This window comes from Protopterus annectens, chromosome 7.part1, assembly GCF_019279795.1.
Source record: "Protopterus annectens isolate FY-2018-M chromosome 7.part1, PAN1.0, whole genome shotgun sequence".
In the NCBI taxonomy this organism is placed as follows: domain Eukaryota; kingdom Metazoa; phylum Chordata; order Ceratodontiformes; family Protopteridae; genus Protopterus; species Protopterus annectens.
Window position 1 is genome coordinate 12760824 of NC_056740.1, and position 23873 is coordinate 12784696.

Consider the following 23873-nt stretch of genomic DNA (forward strand, 5'->3'; position numbering starts at 1 on the left):
AAAACAGTTTTACTAGTTGCTGTAACCTCTGCGAGAAGAGGATCCAAGTTGCAAGCTTTTACGGTGAGTCAATCATATCTCATTTTCCAGAAACAGGGTTTCATTGAGAACTAATCCTTCTTTTTTGCCTAAAGTGGTATCCAAGTTTACTTTAAGTCAAACTATCCATCTCCGTGTTCTTCTCTGTACCCAAAAATGAAGGAGAAAGGATACTTCATACAGTGGATGTCCACAGACAACTCAGGCACTATTCTGACAGAACAAAATCTTTCAGAACTACTGAACAGTTGTTCATTTCTTGCGAAGGTAGGAAGAATGGACAACCTGTTTTAAAGCAGACTATTTCCAAATGGGTGTCTCCACCACAGCAAAACTATTCCAGGCAGTGCCAAGGCGCAGTCTAACAGGACTTTGGCTTCATTAATGGGTTTCTGGAAAGGGTTAGACTCTAGAAGTATTCTAGAAGCATCAACTTGGTCCTCTGTACATACTTTTACAGAGCACTACAAGGTAGAGTCCTTCTTCAGGTATAGGTCAGGTTTTGCTAAGGCCATTCCCAAGGGACTCCTGGATCTTTCTCTTTCCTCTTCCCAGTTGTTCTAAGCTGTAGTAATCTACTCATGTAGCTTAGACTACTGCAACAATTATCAATATGAAGAGCATAGTACAGCTGTGTAAATAAACTTACTATAACAAATAATAATAATAATAGATGTCTGAATTATCACTGCTACAGTAGCTGCTTCCTTCATCCCCCTTATTTTTGTAGTGTGTTTTCTATGCCAGGGTGTGGACATCTGTTTTTTGTTGTTCCTAGCAATGTCCTCTTAGGACTTAGCTTTAGTCTAGCAGTTGGCATGAAATTCCTGAAAGACTTGACACCCAAACATGTCTTTTAGTCAGCTCACCTCAAGCTAGTCAATGGTTTGGGTGAGTGGAAGGTGCCTTGAAGCTTTGGAAGCTGGCCACCTGTTACATCCTGTACAGCATAAAAAACATATAGCTTAGACTATAGCTTAGACTAAACTGCAGCAGTGATCATTTGAACATCTACTGTTATGATAAGCTTACTTACACAAATGTGTTCAGTATTTTGAATTTTCATAAAATCTTCTATGGAATTTCAAATATTTCAAAGAGGGACAGCTGTCAAAAAATATATGTATCCAGTCTGCATTACATATCTCGGTATACCTCCAACATTTAATGGTGCTGTTTTTATTTATTTTGGCCATTCCATTTGGATTAAAAAAAAATCTGTATAAAAGTTTCCAAGTAAATATATACCAATGTTAAGACCAAGATGTAATTTTAATATAATTTAATACTTGTGATTTCTGCTCTTGATCAAGTAAAGAGTTATGAGCCAATGTTATATGATTCCTAATTGTTTCATTTAAATTATTGTTGCACTCTTTCATAATTTTATATAATTTGGAGATAAGGTTTTCTACCTAAGATTTGATGTTATGTAGTCCAATCTCGCCTACATTCTTACCTGTGGGTTCAGAGCCGAATATCGGCTCTGACTCGGCCAAACTTTTCTAGCTCGAAGTCTTTCTATTGGCTGGGCTAAGATGGTATCCCATGCTGCATTGCTCCGTATCCCCAGATCTTGTTTGCCGCTCGTGTAGCTCGGACGCGGTCTCGCTCTTGGCTGTGGCTAAGTACCTTTTTTCTTCTTCTTCTTCTTCTTGAGAGAATTTATTACAAACAAAAAGCTATTTTAATAGCTATTTCTAGTTTGGTGTTTTGTGCTTAATTTGTAGTGTGATCGTTTTTGTGGTATCCCACTATCTGTTCCAACGGGCTAGGCCCGTTTCAGTTAGAGGACCTAGTCTGTCCCCTTGCTTGTCCCTGTGTGTTTCTGTCTAAAACCGTTTAAGTTAGAGGTTTTAGTGTCTGTTTCCCTTGTTGTGTGTGCTAGTGCTGGTATAAAACTGTTTAATTTAGAGGTTTTAGCTCTAGGTGCCTTAGTGTGTGTCCTATCTGAGGATTGTTTGTGCAGTTGGTTGTGGTAATTTTGTTCCCGCGCTTTGTGTGGTGTATTTGTGACTGTAGTTGATCTCCAGTCAGTTCAGTACCGTGATCCCTTGTATTGGTAATTGTGATTCTTTATCAAGATGTCTAAAGATTCCAAGGAGCACAAGCCTTTGGGTTTTAAAAAATGCTCTAAGTGTGGTTATAAAATGTCCATCACCAATGGACATTCGGTATGTGTCTATTGTCTGGGAGCAATCCACCTGCAGGAGTCTTGCAGCTTATGTCATGCTTTTAGTCCCAGGGTACTTCAGGAAAGAAAGAATAAGTTAATTCTGAAGGGACTCTTGAAACCCGTGTTCGAAGAGGGCCTGGAATCTGCTTCCAGCTCAAAATCAAAATCTACTAAATTGAAAAAGAGGTCTCCGGCTCCTTCAGTCTCCTCGGAGCCACTGGAGAAAGTAATTAAACTAGCTTTGACCTCCTCGGTGCCACTGTCCTCGGGGCCGCAGGAAGTGTCGGTGCTGATGGAACTGGCATCGGCTCCAATTATTTTGGAACCTCTTTGGAGCCGATCGCCCAGTACTAGACAAATTTCACCTGAGAGGAGATCTCGATCTCCCTCCCTGTCCTCCAAATCCTCCAGGACACTTTCAGATGTGGATGTCGATAGGGTGGTGCAGAGACTCCTTCAGTCACCGGTTTTGGTGAAATTGTTCTCGGCTCCGTCCCAGTCGGCTCCGGAGCCCGTCCTGATACCTTCTTCGATTCTTCCTCCTCCGAGCGCATCTCTGTCTTTGGAGCTGGAATGCTCCGCTCCATGTGATGTTTCTAGGTCGGTTCCGATGGCCCCTCCAGGTTTATCGGTGCCGACGTCAGCTCCGACCCTGTTGGTGCCGTCCACGGGATTCGGGACTTGGGAGTTTTCATTCAGGCCCGAGGGAGAGACTTTGGGACATCTATCAGTTCCTAGTCTCCCTCTCGGTGCCTCGGCTTGGGGAACCTCGACTCCTGTCATGGCCTCGGAGGCTGGTCTGTCCTCGGATTTGGGAGGGCCAGCCTTTGAGTCCATGTAGAGTGCGCTGGCCAGATCATCAGCTACATCATGCGGGTTGGTCATTCTGTCCCCTACCACTCCGGTGCGGGTCTCTGATCACCACCTATCTCTAGACAGTGGAGCCCGAAGGCCTCAGGATACCCCCATGAGTAGTCCCCACATTTCTGAGGGCCCCTCAGAGTGTTTGCTTGAGGAGCCCCCTAGAAAGAAAACATGCAAGAGGAAGCACATAGACTCCCAGGATGAGTCTCTCACCTCAGATACTGACCTCGAGGAATTGGAGGGGTCCTCCAAGTCATCCTCTGAGGATGTTTCTTTCTCTGACATCCTGGAGATATTGAAACAAAGAGGTGACTGGCCGTCCAAAGCCCCCTCCGAGGAGAAGTCTTTCTTCCTGAAGGCCTTTGGTGCTCAGCCCTCCGCCTCCTGGGTGTCCCCACCCTTCGACAAGCTCCTGGATTTGATTTGTCGGAGGGTGTAGGAGAACCCCGATTCTGTGGAATCCGTACCCAGGAGACCCAATAAATTTCTGTCTGCTCCTCCGGGTAAGGATTTTTTGTCCAAGGGAGTCCCTGTGGATGCCATGGTGGTGGCGACAGCCACCCAGAAGGAATTAGCCGAGACTTCTTCCTCCGTCCATCCTCCTAACAAGGAGTCTAGGACCATGGACCGGAATGGGAAGCGTACCCTTTCATCAGCAACCTTTACCTTACGGTCGCTGAACTACTTATCTCACTTTACTCAGCTCCAGAGAGATCTCCTCAAGGAGCTAGGAGATACTCTCGCGGGTAATGTTCCTGAGGTGGTGGCCCAGACGGTTAATGCCCAGATGTCTACCCTCAATTCCATCGTTAACTCCTCCATGCGGCTAATTTCATATGCAGCCAGGGAGCGAGTAGGGCAGCAAGCTCAGGAGTCGCCCTTAGGAGGCAAGCCTGGATGCGCCTTTGTCATTTCGCGGAGGTCTTTAAGTCTTCATTCACTGACACCCCCTTTGATGGTTCTTCTTTGTTCAGAACCAAGGTGAAAGACACCCTCACCAGGTGCGAGCAGGAGGGAAAAGCTCTGTCTGCTGTAGGGGTCCATTTTTCCCTTCCCTCTAGGCCTTACCCCAAGGCCCAGAGGGGTGGGAAGATGTGGTTTAAAAAATCACAGAGTTTTTTTCCCGGTGCACAAGGTGAACCCTCCTCCAGAGGCAGAGGAGGGGGAGGTTATTCAGGAAGATGCCGCCCTAGAGGCAGAGGGGGCCCCCGCAATTCGAGAGACCGCGATTCCTTTCATGGCTCTTCCTACCGTCGCTCCTGATGGGAGGCCCGACTGTGCATTTCTGGAGCCAGTCGTGGGTCGAATATTGTTATACCCGGAAACCTGGCAAAGCATCACCCAGGACCGATGGGTATTACGGATAGTTTCCCGAGGTTATGCCATCCCTTTTTCATCAGATCCCCCTCCAGTCAGGGAAATCCCGGATGTTCCACCCAGTCAAAGGGATCATGTGGCTTCAGAGGTTTCAAAGCTGCTAGAAAAAGGAGCCATCCAGCATGTCCCCTCAGACCAGATCGGATTAGGGACTTACTCAAGATTCTTTTTGATGCCGAAAAGAACAGGGGACCTGAGACCCATATTAGATCTCAGCCAACTAAACAACCATGTACAAAAGTCCAAGTTCCGTATCGTCACATTACAGTCAATTCTCCCATTTTTGGGAAAAGAAGTATGGATGTGCTCCATCGACCTCAAGGATGCTTACTACCATATCAAAATGGACAGGGCATCCAGGAGTCATCTACACTTCCAGCTGGGAGCCAGTCATTTTCAGTTTCGAGCCCTGCCCTTTGGTCTCACCACAGCCCCCAGGGTGCTCACCAAGTGTATGGCGGTGGTGACAGCTCACTTGAGACGTCAAGGATTCCAAGTGTTTCTGTATCTGGACGACTGGCTCCTCACTGCCACCACCAGGCATCTAATAATCCAAACCAGGGACGTTACCATCACTCTCTGTCAACAGTTGGGCATAACACTGAACTGGGAAAAATCTGCCTTGTTGCCCCCACCGCGTGTCATTTTTATAGGTGCAGAGCTAGACACCGTTCAAATGTGGGCCTTTCTACCACTGGAAAGAATCAGAGTCTTACAGCAACAGGTTCACACCCTGCTCCCCCTGAAAAGAGCGAAGGCAAGATGGGTTCTCCAACTCCTGGGGACTATGGCAGCAACAATTGTGTTAGTCCCTCTAGCAAGATTACATATGAGGCTCCTTCAATGGCTCCTCTTTGCTCAGTGTTCTCTCCAGAGACTTCCACTTTCCCACCCTATTTTACGTATGGACAGATGCAAACAGGATCTCAGTTGGTGGCTTTGCATCAACAATCTGGACAGGGGAAAACCCTTCGTTCCGCCGCCCCCGATTGCCACGGTGACCACGGACACCTCCCAGATGGAGTGGGGGGCATTATCTAGGCAAGACAGTCCAAGGCACGTGGCAAGAGCACAAGATACATCTGCATATCAATGTCCTAGAGATGAGAGCGGTGCTACTTGCGTTGCAGGCACTTCAGAGCTTTCTACCTCTCGGGACTATTGCAATCCACTTGGACAATATGTCAGTGGTGTGGTATCTGAATAAGCAGGGAGGAACCAAGTCTTACCCCCTGTGCAGAGAGGCCATGCGAGTGTGGCAGTGGGCAGTATCTTCCCAATGGTTTCTGGTGGCAATGCACATTCCGGGGAAGTCCAATGTGATTGCAGACAGGCTAAGCAGAGCTATTCTGATGCCTTACGAGTGGTCCCTGAACCGTCTAGTTGCAGACCGGATCTTCAGCAGATGGAGTCAGCCTTGCTACAATCTTTTTGCCAGCCCCCTCAATGCCAAATGCAGCAGCTACTTCATGTTGATCCCCCCCCAGGGGGAGTCACCCAGGGACACTCTAGTCCACGATTGGCCCTCCGGTCTACTATATGCTTTCCCTCTGTTTCCCTTGCTGTCAGAAGTGATTCAGAAAGCGCAATCCTTGGGAAGCAGAATGATTCTGATTGCTCCACACTGGCCTCATCAAGTTTGGTTCCCTTTTCTCCATCCCCACATCATGGACACACCTTGGACTCCAGACCCACAACCAGATTTACTGACACACATGTCAGGGCAGCTTCATCCCTCTCTGCGGACCCTCCGATTGACAGCCTGGCTACTCCACTTCCGTTGTTAGGCTTCATCACTTTTCACCTGAGGTAGTTCATATTTTATCTTCCTCTCATAAGCCCTCTACTAGGAAGATTTATTCCAGCAAATGGAAGAGATTTTCTATTTGGGCTCATACCCAAGGGATTGACCCTTACACAGCTCCAATTGCTTCCATCTTGGAGTTCTTGTCTATGCTTTTTCATCAGGGCTCAGCACCCGCTACCATTAAAATCCAACTGGCAGTGATTTCTAACTTTCATGTTGCTAATGAGCCTAGTCTAATGGCTCACAGACTCTGTAAGGCTTTCCTGAAGGGCACTCTGTTACTCCGTCCTGCCTATCATGCCTTGGGATTTAAATTTTGTTCTGCAGGTTCTTACTTCACCACCATTTGAGTCTGCAGCTACTTGTGACTTAAGATTCTTGACCTGGAAGACTGCCTTTTTAGTAGCCATCACATCAACCAGATGCGTCTCAGAAATTCAAGCTCTCTCTATCAAACCCCCATACTTGATCTTTCATAAGGACAGGGTTTCTCTTAGACAAACCCTTCTTTTCTTCCTAAAGTGGCATCCATATCTTATCTTAATCAATCTATTGAGTTGCCAGTGTTCTTTCCCCAGTTTTCAAACAAGGCAGAATTTAAATTTCATCAGTTGGATGTACACAGACAGTTACGTTTTTATCTGCACAGAACCAAAGATCTCCGAAAATCTGATCAGCTGTTTGTTTCCTTTTCGGAAAACAGAATTGGGTCTTCTGTCTCCAAAATCACCCTATCCAGGTGGATATCCAATTGCATCTCTTTCATTTATTCCTCAGGGGGTAAGGACCTACCGTTTCCAGTCAAGGCTCACTCTACTCGGGCTGTATCTACATCTACAGCCTATCAGGCCAGATTGTCTATGGATGATATTTGTGCTGCAGCTACCTGGGCATCTCACACCTTTGTTACTCATTACAAGTTGGATGTGGTATCTTCCTCTGAGCCTCCCAGGATTTAGGTGCTGGGGACGCTGTCCCACGGGTAAGAATGTAGGCAAGATTGGACTACATAACATCAAGAAGTTATGTACTCACCATAACATTCGATGTATGTAGTCCATCTTGCCTCACATTCTTACTTACCCTCCCACCTTCCCCCTTCCTGGAGGATCTGGAGTTTAGGTCTGGGTTTCAGAGCTCCCTTAAACTTTTCGTTTATTCTTCCTTACTTGGGTGTTGTTATGCATGAGGTATGAGTGTTGGTGTTCACAGCAAACTAGATCTGGGGATGTGGAGCAATGCAGCATGGGATACCATCTTAGCCCAGCCAATAGAAAGACTTCGAGCTAGAAAAGTTCGGCTGAGTCAGAGCAGATATTCGGCTCCGAACCCACGGGTAAGAATTTGAGGCGAGATGGACTACATACATCGAACGTTATGGTGAGTACATAACTTCTTGTTTTATAATATTTAATATAAAAGGTGAATTAGTTTAGAGTTTTCTTTATGACATGAATGTGCAAGAAATAAACATTTGCCTTGTGTTTGTATTTTAATATTTTGTTAAAGTAATCAGTTCTGAGGATCCAGCTCATAATCATTTATAAGCTGTTGAAGATCTTTTACTTAGAAACGTTTAAAACATTGGTACCAGCAAGAAAAGCCTTTGGTCTCCCAGAAGTCAAGTTTAAGTGTGGAAATTTTATTAAAGAATGATATTGTTATACCAAAGATTCAAGTCTATTTTGCTGAGTATGTTATTTCTGAAAGAATTTAAAGATGTGGTTCATAAAAGAAAAGGATGATGGCGGGGGGGGGGGGATTATATTGTATGTTACAAAGATAATGCCAAAAGAATTTACTTTGATTTATACTGCTATTATTTCTTTTAAGTTATCATTATTATTAATTAGGTAAAAATTTAAGGTATTCCATTTTGAGTTATCATTAGGATCAATCCACTTTGGGATAGTTTTAAAAATTGTTACTTTGATATATGTATCTACATCAGGAAAGTTAATATCTCCTAAGTTTAAAGGTGTAGCATAATGATGTAGGGTGCCAGAGGTTTGTTTGCAAACCATAGGTTTGTTAGTAGGTTCATAGGTTCATAGGTAGGTACTGAGCTATCTGCCCGAAGGCATATATTAGCCCAGCCACATTGTGCAGAATTCACCGCCCCTTTGGTTAGTTCCCTAGGCCCTTGATCTAGCAGCTAGTAACCTTGGCCTCTATTTAGTAGAGCTGTTGGTATGATCCCTGGTGTGAAATTTCTGTTACCCATCCACTCATCAAGGTTCCTCTTGAAGAGTGATAGTGAGGGGCTCTGTCTTATGTAGATCGGGACCTTGTTCCATAGCAAGGAAAGTCTTTGCGAAGGGAATCTATCCCTCCAGCATGTTCTATTCATTGTTGTGCTGAGGTTTATATCCCTAGAGCGTGTAGCTCAAGTAGATTTGGTTTTGCTAAGATGGAGCATGTTCAACAGTTCTGGGTTGGACATGGCTCTGTATGTTAGACAGAGATCGCCTCTGAGAAGGCGGTATGCAACAGAGAAAAGCCTTAGTTTTTTCAATCGTGCTGCATAGGGCAACTGTTTGAGGCCAGTAATCCTCTTAGTGAGGTACCTCTGTGGTCTCTCCAGCTACTGGAGATGCCTAGCAGGTACATTCCAATGGGTGCATTGTACTCAATAATGGGTCTGATGAGGGAAGAGTAGAGGGGCACCACTACATCCTTAGATATTGATGCAAACCCTTTCATGATCAGATGGGTCACATAGAAGGATCTTCTAACCACCTTGGCAACATGGTTATCAAGGGAAAGCTGACTGTCTACTTGGGTCCCTAGATCCCTTATTACTTCTTCAGATTTCAGGGGGCTACCTCCTATATGGTAGTTCGCGGGTACTGTTTTTTCCAAAGGGGATTACTAGGCATTTTTTAGCATTTAGCTTGAGACCATGGCTTTGACACCATGCATCAGTCTCATTAAGGCTCTTCTGGAGGATATCCATGTCGGCCGGAGACTCTATTATAGCACCCAGTTTGCAGTTGTCCGCAAACTTGGTTAGCCACAGCCCTTCAGTGCTTGCCTGTACTTCTGAGAAGGGCGGCACAGTGGTGCAGTGGGCGGCACAGTGGTGCAGTGGTTAACATCATCACCTCACAGCAAGAGGTTCTCCGGTTCGATTCTCGGCTGGGGTGCCTTCTGTGTGGAGTTTGCATGTTCTCCCTGTGTTCGCGTGGGTTTCCTCCGGGTACTCCGGTTTCCTCCCACATTCCAAAGACATGCATCTGGAGCATTTCTCCCCGGGCCTCCGCTGAAAACAGGCTCTGTGGAACCTAGTTGGACATTCCCGGTCAACAAATGTTAAATAAATAAATAAATAAATAAATAAATAAATAAATATGCCAAACAGGAGGGGCCCCAGGACAGAGCCCTGAGGCACACCACTCATTATTGGTCTGGATTCGGACATAGATTCCGCTACTCTTACTTTGTGGGATCTGTCTGAGAGCCAGTTTGCGATCCATCTTGTGATGTAAGGGTTTATGCCCAGGTTGGTGAGTTTATCAATAATACCTGAAATGGGAATGGTGTCAAATGCTTTAGCAAGGACAAGGTAAGCCATGTGTACCTCCTTTCCCTTATCTATATCCTGAGTAACTGTCTCAAAGAAGTCCACCAGGTTCAGGAAGCATGATCTGCCGTTGACGAAGCCGAACTGTGTGGGGTCAAGTGTTTGGAGATTCCCAATCTCTCCATTTATGAGTTCCATAATGATTCGCTCCATTGTCTTAAAGATCAGACTGGTCAGGCTTATTGGTCGGTAGTTCCCAGGGTTGGTTGTGGGCCCACCCTTGTGCAGCAGAACCACCGTTGCTGTGCGCCATTCTATGGGCACATATCCTGTCGAGAGGCTGAGAGTGAACAGGGTATTCAGATGAGGGGTTAATTCATTTTGGAGCTCGTGTATGACACAGCACGGGACACCATCTGGTCCCATGGAGGCAGTGTTTTTAGCTTTAGACAGAACCTTATTAACCAACGTATCAGTAATAATTGGAGTTACACAATCCCCTGGAATAGTAATAGGCCCTGTAGGTGGTGGTGGGGGGGATTTGAACTGAACCTATCAGCCAAGATGTTGGCAATGTCAGTGGGGTCAGTGTATTTTGTTCCATTTTGTACTAGCTCAGAACAGACCTGAGCATTGCCATTTAGGTTTTTGACGTAACCATAGAAGGCCTTATGGTTATCCTTGGCATCCTTGGCAACTTTCTTTTCCAAATTGGCTTTAGTTGACTTGATGTGGGCCCTCAATTTCTTACTAATGCTGATCAGGGATGATTTTTCTACTTGAGATTTGGCCTTTTTTTGTATAAGTCTCCTCCTTTTATTGTATAGTTTGTTTATGGCCGGGGTCCACCAGGCTGGTTTCTTCCTGTTGAGGAAGGAGTCTTGGTTTTATTTGGGATAGCATGGTCCATGCAATCCTGAAAATGTATATAAAGTGCCTTGGTGTAGGATTCTGCATCCTGTATATCATTTTCCTTCTGCAAGGGAAAATTGAAGCTTTCCACTTCTGATGCAAGTAGTTTGAAGTTTGCTTTGGAAAGTTTTTTTACGATGGTTTCTTTGACTGGGGGAGGTGGAGGGGTGAGGACATCCATGGTTATCAGTTTGTGGTCTGATCTGACCAGAGAGGGAGTGATAATGGGTGTGGTACAATGGGCACCCATATGTGTGATGACTAAATCCAATATGTTGTCCCCTCTAGTGGGAGAACATACCAGTTGTTCAAGGGCATTTGAATTTATAAATTATATGAACCACTGGGCATAGGAGTTAGAACTTTGGTAGTTCACCCAGTCTATACCAGGACAGTTGAAATCACCCAAAATTATGGTGTTGGGTAGGACCTTTATATATTCCAATGCCTCAAGGAATGCTGAGTGAGCATCTTGGGACATGGTGGGCGATCTATAAAAGGCTATGACTTGAAATGTGGTTTTGTCTGCTGATAGTTGCGCATGGATGAACTCTGGGGCATCATTCTGTGCCACTAACCTGGAGATGTGGGTATCCTTGATGAATATGGATACACCTCCGCCCTTTGTACTGCGATCCTGTAACTGAGGCCGGAAGGTATGATATGAATTGTAACCTGGTAGTGCTGGGGTGCTCTCTGGAGCCTTGAACCATGTTTCTGTCACTGCACAAACATCAATTTTCTCCATACTGAGGAGTGCCTCGAGTGCGTGCATTTTGAGGTTGAGACTTCTGGCGTTGAGTAGCATTACCCTTAGTTTTTGGTTACCTGTGCTGGTTACGGTGGTTGGTTTGTCCTTTGAGCCTTGCCTAAAAAAGGCACTATGGGGACGGCGAGAGCCTTGGCCAGTATTCGAAAGCCTAGGGGTGACAGGTGCAAACCATCTCTGGAGAAACAGCAAGGCTTGTCTATCATGTCATCCCAGGCAGACAGACACTGGATCCCCTTAAAATGACACCAGAAGCTTAGCCAATTGTAATTGTTTATTAATGTCTTTAGTAAGTGACTTATCAGGATATGGGGTTAAAGCTTGTATTATATGTAATAGTTTAGGAAAGAAAATATTTTTTATTAATTGCAATTTATCATCAGAGATTATTCAGGTTTTGTTCCTTTTATTAGTTACACTTTAGAGTATGTTTAAAATATGTTTATGATTTTTATTTCTTATTTCTTCAATAATCTTCATTATATATTTTTCTAAATACTCAAAGGAAGTGACTTGTTTACCTATTATATATTTTTTGTGTTTGTAATTTCCTTTTTTGTTTAGAAATATAAGCTTGGATTTTAGATTATTAAAGTGCAGACCTGAGCATGACTAAAACAACTTTATGATAAAATCTAAGCCTTCTAGTGTTGATCATGAGTTGGGAAGAGTTAGAAGCATATAATCAGCAAATAGCATAATTTTAGAAGTATAATTTTTCAAAATTTCAATACCTTTGATATTTATATTATTTCAAATTAAAATTGTTAGAACTTCAATAGCTATAGCAAATAAAATAGGAGCAATGGGACAACCCTGTTTAGTAACCCTAATCAGGGAAATGGATTCAGATGTGAAAGTTTCTAATTTAATGCAAGCTTTATCTTTATAAAAAATGTAATAAGGGAAATGAAGAGGAAATCGAATGATTCTAAGAATTTAAATAATTCCACTTCAAAGAATCAATTTTTTTAATGTCTAGACTAATAAGAAAAACTTTTTTTGTTATTTACAAAATTTATAAGGGTTAATAATTTTTACTATTGTCACGAGTTTGTCTTTGATATACAAATCCAGTTTGGTATAAATTAATGATTTGCAATATTGTTTTTTTTAATCTATCTGATAGGACAGACATGAACATTTTATAATCATTGTTTAAACATGATATGGGTCTGTATGAAGAACAGAGTTAAGGATTTTTATTTTCTTTTAGTATGAGTGTGATTAGTGAATATTTCCATTGGGGGAATTAACTTATGTGCATGAACTTCTATAATAGTTTTATGGAAAAATGAGATAACAGATGGGGGAATAATTTATCTGATATTGTTAATCCTTGTTCATTCCTTATGTATGGGTATCGGTTCCGACCTCGGTACTGAGCCGGCCATCTTCCAAGCTCGTGTCAGCTACAAACTCTTGAGCTAAAACTACTACCCAGAATTCCCCTCTCCCTGTTATCTCCGATTTCGTTTGCTGCATCGCCATTCGTTCGTGTCAAGCTACTTCTCTTGAGCTAAGTACAATATTTTGTTGTCATACTAGTCTAAAACAACTTTTTCTCTCAGAAAAGTTACTAAATTGTTTTCTCTTACCTTATCGCATTTAGTGACTATCCCTTCTTGAAATTTTTCAATCCCCTTCATCCTTTTTACCGCGAGGTATTTTCTTCTTTATCATCATCGGTAAACCCCTTTTCCTCCTTACCTTTGGGTATTTCTTGTACCATTTCTGGTATTCTTTCTGATTTCCTTCTTTCCTATCATGGCAGATAAAAAAGGTAGTCCAGGATTTAAGCGATGTTCAGATTGTGGCAATAAATTACCTACTTCAGATGCACATTTTCTGTGTGTCTATTGCTTGGGTGTGCCTCATTTATCAGTTGACCTGCTCTGTGGAATTTGTAAGAACTTCTCTAACAGGACGTTGATTGAGAGGAAAAATAAATTGTTATTGAAGGGGCTACTTAAATCTCCTTTTCAGAGGCTATTTCTGGGTCGGAGGCTTCAACTCCTCCAAGACCTCATAAGAAAAAGACTGATGATCATACAAAGGTCAAGTCTCTTCCTTCGTCCCTGGCTGGGGACTCCCACCAACCGAGACCCAAGAAGGTTAACCTCTCTACTTCGGATCTGACTTTTTTGGCTCCAGCACTTTCAGTGCCTAGACCTTCGGCACCTAGACCATCGGTGCCATCTGTGATTTTGGCACCGACTAGCGTGCCCGTTACCATATCGGTACAGAGGGGCTCCTCAGTTCAGACTTCTCCACCAGCCCCGACTATCCAGTCGGTGCAGACAGTAACCACATTGGCTGCGACACCTTACTCGGAACCGACAACTCAGTTATTGACACCAATTTTTTGGTCCCAGCCTCGGCGCCGACAACCACTTCGGCACTGACCTTATTGTCGGTGCAGGCCATGACTTCGGCACCGATGATTTCCTTGGTGCAGACACCTGTAGTTCAGTCCCTTATGGCCTCATTGTTTTCAGTGCAGACTGGTGAGGTGGGCACCGAGCTTGCCCCATCTTTGGATAGACCTGATTCTCCCTCAGCCGTGTCCTTGAAATCCAGTAGACGCCTGTCTGAACATGACATGTTGCATCTTGTGGATCAAGTGATTTTGGCCAGAGGTATCCCACCCCCCAGGACCTATCCTTCCTTGGAAGGTGATCATCCTTTGCCAAAGACCCCTACTTATTCTCCTCCTTCATTGCCTTTGAAGCCCCTTGATATAGCACAGTCTTCCCCCTTTACGGTTCCCTTAATGGACCTCACTAAGAAACCACAGTTGCCTTTGTGGCAGGAGAGTTTTGCTATGACCCAGGATGTCAGCTGTGGTGTATATAATTTGGTGTTTCACAGCCATCCAGGGACTCTGAGTTGGCAGGCTGAGCCACTTAGGGGAGGGGTGACCCCTGTCCTGGACACTCACCCCTCTTCAGGTGGACTGGCCTTCCAACTAATGGATAAGGCTTTGGCGTCTGCTGGAGATACTGTGCTGTCAATCTCCCCACCCTCCTCTGGACCGCAATGTACACAAGTCACTCCTAGCGGACACCGGGCGCAAGAGCTTCAGGATGTACTCCCACAGGAAATCCCTTTTGCATTGTCTTCCCCAGCTTCTCCCTCTGAGGAAGTTCATTGAAAAAGCTCATGCAAGAGGAAGCACATGGACTCCACAGAGGAGTCCCTTACTGAAGACACAGACTCTGATGATGGGGAAGGGTCCTCTCGGTCACTCTCTGAGGTATTCTTTGGTGATATCCTCGAAATCCTTAAACAGAGAGGTGACTGGCAGCCCTCTACCTGACCTCTGAAGAGTCTGTGTTCCTGCAGGCCTTTCATGCCCGGCCCCCTACCTCCTAGGTTACTCCACCTGCTGACGAACTGGTCCAGCTAGTCGTGCAGTGTGCATGGAAGGCTCCTGACACTGTTGAGGCCATTCCTCGAAGGCCAGATAAAATTTTGTTCCTTCCTGCTACTGACCCCCATTGGTCTAAAGGTCTCGCTGTAGACGGTCTGGTGGTGGTGGCCACAACCATGAAGGACCTAGTGGAAGAAGAAAGCCAGACTGTCCATCAGCCCAGCAAAGAGTCCCTGGCTCTGGACAGAATAGGAAAGCATACTTTTGCATCAGCAACCTTTGCAATTAGGTCCCTGAATTATATGGCACACTTTTCCAGGCTTCAAAGGGATTTAATTTCTGAGCTCTCTGAAACTTTGGCTGGTGCCATGTCTGATGAGGTCTGTGACAAAGTGGCCTCTCAGCTGGCTACCTTTGAATTGATATCAAACTCCTCCATGTGCCTGATATCTCACGTATCAGAAGGAGCAGCTAGAGCAGCGAGTTCAGGCATTGTTTTCAGATGACACACCTGGATGCGCTTATGTAATTTCGCGGAACCCATCAAGGCTTCCTTTCTCAATGCTCCCATCGAAGCCTCTTCATTGTTTGGACCCAAGGTTAAAAGCACACTGGCCAGATGTGAACAGGATGGTAAGACCCTTTCTGCCATGGGTGTCCATTATTCTTCCACTCAACGTGCTTTCTCCAGAAACCAGAAGAGTGGGAAGATATGGTACAAAAAGTCTCAGGGTCCTTTCCGTGGCACACAGGCTGAGTTCTCCCCTAGAGGCAGAGGGGGAAACTCACAGGGAAGACACCCTTTTCAGGGCAGAGGGGGTCCATGTAACCAGGGTTCCAGGGACTCTTTTCCTGGCCAATCCTACCAGCGCTCCTGAAGAGTGGCCCAACTCCTTTCCTCCGGAGGTGGTTGGGGGTTGTTTCTCCTTGTACCCTTCTGCCTGGCTAACCATCACCACCGACTCTTGGGTACAAAGGATAATAACCAGAGGTTACCATATTCCCTTCGATCCCCAACAAACTTACCCAACATTCCACCCAGTCAAAGGGAAGAAGCAGCATTAGAGATAGCAAAGCTGCTAAGTAAAAGAGTTATCCAAATAGTCCCTCCAGACCAGATAGGATCTGGATTCTACTCAAGACTATTTTTGGTGCCAAAGAAAACCGGGGACTGGAGACCAATTTTGGATCTCAGTGTATTGAACAAGTTTGCAAGAGTACAAAAATTCCGAATGGTCACAATGCAGTCTATCCTCCCACTTTTGGAAAAAGACGATTGGATGTGCTTGATAGATCTTCAAGATGCGTACTGCCACATAAAAGTGGACAGGCCATCAAGAAGATTTCTGAGCTTCCATGCGGAAGCCAGTCACTACCAGTTCAGAGTACTTCCCTTTGGACTCTCTACAGCCCCCAGAGTGCATGGCAGTCATCACAGCTCACTTGCAACTACAAGGATTCCAGGTGTTTCCATACCTAGATGACTGGCTCAACTCCGCCCCACCAGACATCTATTGGAGGAAGCCCTGGCATACTCTCTCCTCGCTACAGAAAGACTAGGCATAACCATAAACTGTCAAAAATCCAATCTTACCCCATCTCAGTCCACAGAATTCATAGGGGTCATCTTGGATACAAAGAATTGCAGAGCATCCATTCCAGAGCACAGAATTCTAAGGATAAAGCAACAACTGATCCCAATCCTTTCAAGGGAGAAATCCACAGCTCACTCTGTCCTACAGCTGTTGGGTTCCATGGCAGCCTCCATCACCATTGTCCCCCTGGCCAGGTTTCACATGAGGCTTCTACAATGGCTACTGCTCACACAATGGTATCCTTTTCAGTATCCTCTTTCAGACAAGATTCGAGTAACTCAGGTGCAAACAGGATTTAAATTGGTGGATGACCCACAACCCGTCACAATGGTCTCACCCCTTTTCCTCCCAGCAGCCCAAGGCTACAGTGACCATGGATGCCTCCCTGATGGGGTGGGGGGGGCTATGTCAGGGACAGACAGTCCAAGGCACTTGGTCCAAATTGGAGGCCCAACTGCATATAAATGTTCTAGAGCTGAGGGCGGTGCTTCTGGTGTTGCTAGCATTCCCTCTCCTGTTGTCATCTGGGACTATTGCGATACAATCAGACAACATGGCAATAGTCTGGTACATCAACAAGCAAGGTGGAACCAAATCTTACCCCCTTTGTCGAGAGGCCATGAGGATATGGCAGTGGGCGATGGCTAACAACTGTTTTCTTCTAGCAACGAACATTCCCGGGAGTTCCAATGTGATAGTAGACAGACTCAGCAGGTGCATTCTACAACCTCACAAGTGGTCCCTGAATCCCTTGATAGCATCGGAGATCTTCCACCGCTGGGGCCTTCCTTGCTGCAACCTCTTTGCATCCCTGACCAAGTACAAATGCAGCAACTACTTCACCCTGATTCCCCCTCCGGGACAGTCTCCCAGGGACGCTCTAGTCCATGATTGGCCCTCCGGTCTTCTTTATGCATTTCCACCTTTCCCTCTCATTCCCCAGTTTCTGAAGAAAGCCTGCCAGTTGAAGAGCAAGGTGATCCTCATAGCACCATATTGGCTTCATCAGATTTGGTTCCCGTTCCTTTGGCCTCACATGCTAGATCAACCATGGATTCTCCATCCAACCCCGGGGTTGATCTCCCATCCGCAGAATCTGATTCATCCCAGCTTGGACAGCCTGAAGCTCACAGCTTGGCTCCTCCAATTTCCTTGATTGCCAGGCAGAATGATCTTTCTTTGCCAGTACGGGACATTCTTATTGCATCTCAAAAGTCTTCTACTAAAATTATTTATCTAAGCAAGTGGAAAAGATTTACCTGTTGGCTGAAAGAAAAGCAAGTAGATCCCTTTTCAGCACCAGTGGCGATAGTACTAGAGTATCTAGCTGACCTATTTCAGTCGGGTCTGTCGGCCTCTACCATTAGAGTTCATTTGGCTGCAATATCCAATTTCCATGAGGGTGTCCAAGACTCCTTTCTTATGTCACACAAATTATGCAAGACCTTCATAAAAGGTGTGAATTATCTGAAGCCCCCTTTTAGAGAACCTATTCAACCATGGGACCTGTCATTAGTTCTACAAGCTCTGACAATGCCACCTTTCGAACCAGCTTCTTCTTGCGACCTCAAATATTTGTCATGGAAAACCTTGTTTTTGGTCGCCATTACTTCTGCCAGATGTATCTCTGAGCTTCAAGCCTTATGCATCAAGAGTCCATACTTGATTTTTCATAGAGATAGAGTGTCATTGAGAACTAATCCTTCCTTTCTGCCAAAAGTGATCTCTGAAATGTCCATTAATCAAATCATTGAATTGCCAGTTTTCTTCCCCAATCATTCAAACAAAGGAGGCAAATTCGCTTCTACTTGAACAGGACTAAGGCCTCTCGTAAATCAGACCAGTTATTTTTGGCCTATTCTGGACCTAGATTAGGATGTGCTGTTGCTAAAGTCACATTGGCTAGATGGTTAAAAGACTGTGACCGTCATTTATACACAACGTAATATTCCATTGCCGACTTCCATAAAGGCTCATTCGACAAGGTCGGTGGCAACTTCTGCTGCCTTCCATGCCAGAACTTCTTTACATGACATTTGTGCAGCTGCAACTTGGGCTATGCCTCATACCTTCATCAATCATTACAAATTGGATTTGGCCTCCAGGGGAGGAGCATCTTTTGGTTCTATGGTGCTCAGGAATGTCCTTCCATGAGAGCCTCCCAGGAATAGAGGTAGCTGGGGACTCTGCCTCATATGTAAGGAATGAACGAGGATTAACAATATCATATAAAGAAGTTATGTCTTACCATAACGTTCCATCTGTATTGTTGATCCTCATTCAGTCATTACGACCCTCCCTCCTTACCCCTCCTGTGGCTTCTAGTGGATCTCACCATCCGGTTCTTTTAGGTCATTTGACCAGAGGTAGCCTCTACCTTCTTTTGACTTGCAAACTCCATCTGATGTAACAGGGAGAGGGGAATTCTGGGTAAGAGTTTTAGCTCGAGAGTTTGTAGCAGACGTGAGCTTGGAAGATGGCTGGTTCGGTTCTGAGGTCGGAACCGATACCCATACGTAATGACTGAACGAGGATCAACAATACAGATGGAACATTATGTTAAGACATAACTTCTTTATATATTTCTATTATTAGTTCATCTGTACTTAGGACTTTATTAGTTTTAAATTGTTTAATTTTGCCTGAGATCTCTTTAAAAATAATCTTCCTGTGTACATTTTCTTTTAGTTCAGAGGGCTTGTTTTTGAAAAAAGGACAAATCAAGATTTAGATATGAGACAATGTCTTCATTTTCAGGTTTTTGATTTAGAGATATATGATGACATCTGAAAACATCCAGGATGTCCCCAATGTCTTTGTAAGATTTGTTGTCATTAATATATTCTATTTCTAAGATGTCATTGCTTTTGATTGTATTTTGACTCTTTTAGTTAGATTGTGCATATGTTTGGGAGACATAGAATAAGAGGGTACTTTTAATTTTTCCAAAGCTATAGCTGTTTTATGTGATAATATATGTATGTAGCTCTTATTTACATTTTCTATTACTTTTACTATAGATGTATCATTTGTTTTATATTTAGTTTTAGTCTGTTGAAGATGTGATTGTATGTTTGATAGTTCTGATTCCCATTTTTTTCTTTTCCACTTATACCATATTAGACTTTTACCAAGAATATAAACTTTTAAAGAGTCCCGGATCATAGCTATATTAACTACATCAGTATTATTTGTTTTGAAATACAGATTCAGTTCAGAAAGGAGTCGTGGTTTAAAATCTTTTAATTTTGATATATAAGCAGATATTCTGGTTAAGTAAGGTCATTTTTTGAAGAATGTATGCAATTTTAGAATAAGAGGATTGTGACTGGAAGTAGGACAGGGTATCATTTTGAATGCGGCTATCTTTGAAATTATGTCCTGTAGTACTAGCGTTCTATTCTATCAATTCTAGTTTGTATGCCATATTTATAGGAATAATGAGTAAAGAGTAATGATTTTAAGTCTCTCAGCATGAATATATCTTTCAAGTTAAGATTTTCAATCAAGTTTTACGCACTTTTTCAGTTAAAGTCATTCCTAGTTTTCTTTCATTACTAGAATCTGAATTGTCTAATAAGCAATTGAGATCACCTACTGTTATTAAATTGCCTTTATATTTGTTATGAATAATGTCTATGTGTTTTTTAGCTAAATTTTGTCCCAGGAAACCAATACACATTTACTAGAGTCAATAATTTATTATGGTTTTCATATTTATGAATTATCTGTGGTGGGATAGCAATTTTTTCCATAAGATCATCACTCCTCTTCTCTTGCTTTTAAATGAGGAATATGCCAAAATTGAATAATTCCATACATTATTATCTGCATATTTAAAGTGTGTTTCATACAGAAATACAACCTGAGCTTTGTTTGCCTTTAAATAATGAAGCAGGGTAGATCTTTTCCTTGGATTATTTAAACTATTGACATTCAAAAATAGAGTTAAGTCCATCAATAAAATATATTGAGACAACAGTATAATCATCGACACAAGTCACCCTAACTAAATATTGTATAATTATAACTCCTGTAATTTTTACAGAGTTAAAATATTTTATGCATGAAGAAAATTAAAAAGTAAAAATAGTAATAAACCAGGGAATAATTCTATTAAATATATAGAATTCACAAAATCTCTACCCTAGTAAATGTAAGATCCACTATGCTATCCTTCACTATCTAATTAGCCTAGAACTTATCAAAGAATAGAGAATTAATAGGATTAATAGAACCCTGCAGTGAAAGTCTAATAATATGGAGATCTGTGCATTATAAGGATATGTTTTTCCAATGAGAAGATGACAAGAGTAGAAGTGGATGAGACAACTGAATTAATTTGGGTATGAGAAGGAGAGGTGCAATAATAAATGTATGTTTGTCTTCTTATATTAAATCTGGAGGTCCAAATGCATGTAGAAATACCAATCAATTTTATTTGTATATAGGTATGTAAACACCCCCACACACACACACACACATACATATATAGATATATTTTTCCTATATTCTTTCATTTATTACATTTCCCTTTATCTTTCCCATATTTTCTTTTTTCATGCTCTCTTCTATTAATTAATTAATTTGTTTATTTTTCCCTTTCTTTCTTCACCCCTCATTTTCATCCCTCTGATCCTTTACTTTAAAACATGCACATTACCTTCTACCCAGCACCACAATAAAGTACCATGAATGAGAACAGATACCCAGCATATAACTTTTCTTCTGTTTGGCTCTTCTTGCCTTGAAACACTGTTATGGATTAAAACAAGAGTTTTCTGTGATTAGAGAATATAAATAGTTAGGATAAGGAAGGGCAGTCTCCATCCTGTGCAGCATTCTCAGCCCACGATGATTAAGAGAAACACAAACCCTCCACCTCCAAGCACAACTCTGCTCAATATGTCATCAACTCAGCACAACAGAAAACAATAGGGAAGCACACAAGCACTTCATACAACTGAGTGAAATATCCCTTGCCACCAAAACATTAAGCAAGCAAACAGGAATGAGAGCAATACTAAAGTAAATAGGCAATTACCTTTATGCCAGAAAGAGCCAAGATTCACACACACACACACACACACACACACAAAAATCTAATAGCATGTTTAGCACTTTTCCAAAATGATTTAACACTTCACCTTTGGTTCACTGAATCCACAGCAAAGATCACCACATTAAAATAATAATGACCCACTTAACACCAGCCAGAACAAAAAGGGAATGCCAGCAAGCCAATCCCATGAGTGCTACCATCATGATAAAACAAGCACCACAACAGAGCTTATGGAGTGTTTAACTATCAATTTAATGCAGGAAATGCTCTTATTAATGTTAGAAGTAATCTGCTATGTGAATGATACCTGAATGAGAAAAAAACAGATGGTACTGGATTTTACAAACAAGTAGAGGAAGTAATCAGGTAAATAAAATTTGAGTCACTCTTGCTATTGGAAGAGACTAAATCATGTAAGCTTACAGTTATAAGAATACCAAATATATCAGCTTGTACCAAGAGCAGAAAACATATCAGTGCAGAGGGGGAAATACCTTTGAGGTGCAATTTCCCAAGGGAAGCCAAACTGGTGCATTTTACCACCCTCAAAGGAATCATCTACCAATGCAACAAACAACCAACAACTCACACCAATCTCCAAGCCCATTTCCCTTTACCATCACAGCTAAAATGTCTATTATCATAGAATTGTATGCATACACACACACACACACACACACACACACACACACACACACACACACACACACACACACACACACACACACACACACACACACATTTTTTTTATAGTTAAGTACTTTAAAAAGGGGATGAGATGAAAGAGATTATTTGAATGTATTGCACATTTAAAGAACATGTTACCAGAATGCCAGTTGAATTAAATGAAATTGAACACTTAGTACTTATGAAAATTCAGTTATGAAGAAGTAAAAAAAGAAAAATAATAACATTATAAATCAAATTTAGAGGAGAATCACAAGACGTGTTATAGTTAAAACAATAACCTGTATGAAGAGAATAGACATTGCTTTAGTTCTCTAATGAGAGTATATCTATATCTATCTATCTATATATTTATATATATATATATATATATATATATATATATATATATATATATATGCATGTGTGTGTTATATATACTCCATTTTTCTCACAATTTTCCCCTTTATTTCTTTCCAATATTCCCTTTACTTACTGCTTAAAAGTGAATAGAATCTATGGAGAGTATTTGATATGACAATGTTAAGGAATAAAAAAGTCATTTTACTAAGCGATGGAGGTCTTCATAGTCTTTATGTTGTTATTTGAGGTTGTAGCTGTTTTTTGTTTCTTCTTTTTTGTGTCAGAGCAGGAGTTCTTCTCAGGAGATCTTTTTTTAAGTTGGGGGATGTCCAGTCCATGTCTTCAGTAGATGGCAAACGGTTATTGTTCTTTATGAAGGAAGAAACATTTTAAATTGTTGAAAATTCTGATACATTTTGACAGAAGAATTTTTATTTTAGCAATGAAAATGATTTGAGATTTGATCCCATTTTGTGTGAGTATTTTTACAAGAGGTCAGCATTTTTCCTCATGTCTAAAGTTCTAGCTGAATAGTCTTTGCCAAATCTTATGTTGTTCTGACCATATTTTAATGGAGCATTTTCCCAAGCAGTTAGAAGTATCAAGTCTTAACCAATGAAAGAAAGGAATGTTATTACTATGGATTTTGGGGAGTTGTTAAAATAGAAAGCATGGGTTTACCTATAGCTCTGTGTGCTTTTCAATGCCATAGGAAAGTCCTTCCTGCAGGTTTAATAATTTTGAAATATAAGAAGATAAAAACATAACTAGGTCATCTCCTTCTGATTTTTTTTTTCTGGTAAACCAAATATTCTTAAGTTGCATCTCCTTTCTCTGTTTTCAAGGTCATCTATTTTGTTTAATAACCAACCAGGTGTTTTATTTTAATAAATCTTCTGTTTGAGTTTCTTCCTCCTTTAATCTTCCCTCCATGTCATTTATAGCATTCTCAGTGTCAGATATTTAAGTCTGGTGCTGTTGGAACATTTCTTTAAAGATGTCAGTTTGCTTTAAGCAGTTCTGTTTCAAATTGTCTAAATTCTCCTGAAAACCATCTATTTTCAGAGATAAGGCCTAAATTGTTGTAGCCACCAGCTGCGTATTCTTCAGAGAAGAGTCATAGCGAGAATTCTTAGAGATGCTCATTCCTCTTTGCATGGCTTCATTCTCAGAACTACCCAGATGATGTTAAAATGAGATTTTAAATTCTCCTTTGGATAGATATGTAGTTTTTGGTTCCTGTGTTGCAGAGGTGATCAAAAATTTGTTTCAAAGCAGTAAGCTGATACAGGGAATCTCTAAGATTTTTCACCCGTCCTTTTCCAAGTTTTCCAAGGGATTCCATAA